The sequence below is a fragment of the Myotis brandtii genome, unplaced genomic scaffold (assembly GCF_000412655.1).
Source record: "Myotis brandtii unplaced genomic scaffold, ASM41265v1 scaffold433, whole genome shotgun sequence".
NCBI lineage: Eukaryota > Metazoa > Chordata > Mammalia > Chiroptera > Vespertilionidae > Myotis > Myotis brandtii.
In genome coordinates this window covers 961,386-962,710 of record NW_005366559.1, presented here as the reverse complement: position 1 = coordinate 962,710, position 1,325 = coordinate 961,386, and the positions used below count along the sequence as shown (strand labels likewise).

The following is a 1,325-nucleotide window of genomic DNA, read 5'->3' as shown; positions in this document are numbered from 1 at the left end:
TGCCTTTGACTTCTTATGATCACGTGTCATGGCCCTCACATCCTACGTAAAATACCCGTAGGCCACTGTCCCTTCCCCCAGGTCTGGCCCCGTAATTCAACATGAACAATCTAGAGCAGCGGTTCTCAACCTTTGGGTCGCGACCCCTTTGGCGGTCGAACGACCCTTTCACAGGGGTCGCCTAAGACCATCCTGCATATCAGATATTTACATTACGATTCATAACAGTAGCAACATTACAGTTATGAAGTAGCAACGAAAATAATTTTATGGTTGGGTCACAACATGAGGAACTGTATTTAAGGGGCCAGAAGGTTGAGAACCACTGATCTAGAGGTTAAGCCAGGGGTTCGGTTAACGTGGTTGAGTGAGACCCCAATGAACTGGGGGGGAGGGGCAGGGGGAGTATATTTGGAATTTCTTTCCTACAAATGATATGACACGGTCCCCATTCACTAAACAAAAAGCTCCTAAGTTCCTCCATTGCCCTGGGTGTGTGCAAAGGGAAAGAAAACAGACCTGTGGCCTCCGTCCTCACGAAGCCGGGTGTGGGGGGGGGAGGGGAGGCCAAAACATAAGCAAGTAATGATGCAAAACCTCGAAAGGCCGGGTGTGCACCAGGTCGCAGAGAAAGCTCGCCGCTGCCGGTGTGATTTCGGCTCCTCCAAAGACGAGCTCCTCGCACCGCTGCTCTCGAGCTGCCGCAGCTCTTCCGTGTTTCCGACTTAGTGGTGATGATGTGCGTTGGATGTGGCCGTGCTTGGAGGGCGCAACCTGTTTAACACGCGTGGCTGCTTCTCCCTGGCATCACGACTGTGACTGGCCGGCCGGTCAGACCCACACAGAGCGGAGCTGCAGCCAGATGCTCTGGCCGGACAGGCTGCGCCCCTGGGGGGGAGGGGGCAGCATGGAGAAGACTCCCAGGCCTCATCAGCCCTCTTTTTAAAAAAGTATATGTTTCTATTGATTTCAGAGAGGAAGGGAGAGGGAGAGAGAGAAACATTAATGATGAGAGAGAAGCATGGATTGGCTGCCTCCTGCACGCCCCCTACTGGGGATCCAGCCCACAACCCGGGCCTGTGCCCTGACCGGGAATCCAACCATGACCTCCTGGTTCATAGGTCGATGCTCAACCACTGAGCCACACCGGCCAGGCCACAGCCTCTTAATCCCATGTAACATACGGGTGAACCACCTTGTGCACACGGGATCTGAGCAAAACTGGGGAAGAGAAAGAAGAGCTTTGCTGCAACAGTGGCAGGAGCCTGGATTCATTTCCCGGTTCCTGCTTGTCTCCTCAATACTGCCCCCACCCCTGCCCCCAC

General features: G+C 54.2%; 1 protein-coding gene across 5 annotated transcripts in view; it reads left to right on the top strand.

Moving 5' to 3' along the window:
* Positions 1-710: 710 nt before the first annotated feature.
* TTC39C (tetratricopeptide repeat domain 39C) overlaps positions 711-1,325 on the top strand; it is a 54,371-nt gene continuing 53,756 nt past the window's right edge. For all 5 annotated transcript variants that reach the window (XM_014546153.1, XM_014546156.1, XM_005874311.2 and 2 more), the window contains exon 1: positions 711-716. The gene's annotated coding sequence lies outside the window, so the exon portion shown is untranslated. The remainder of the gene's footprint in view (positions 717-1,325) is intronic.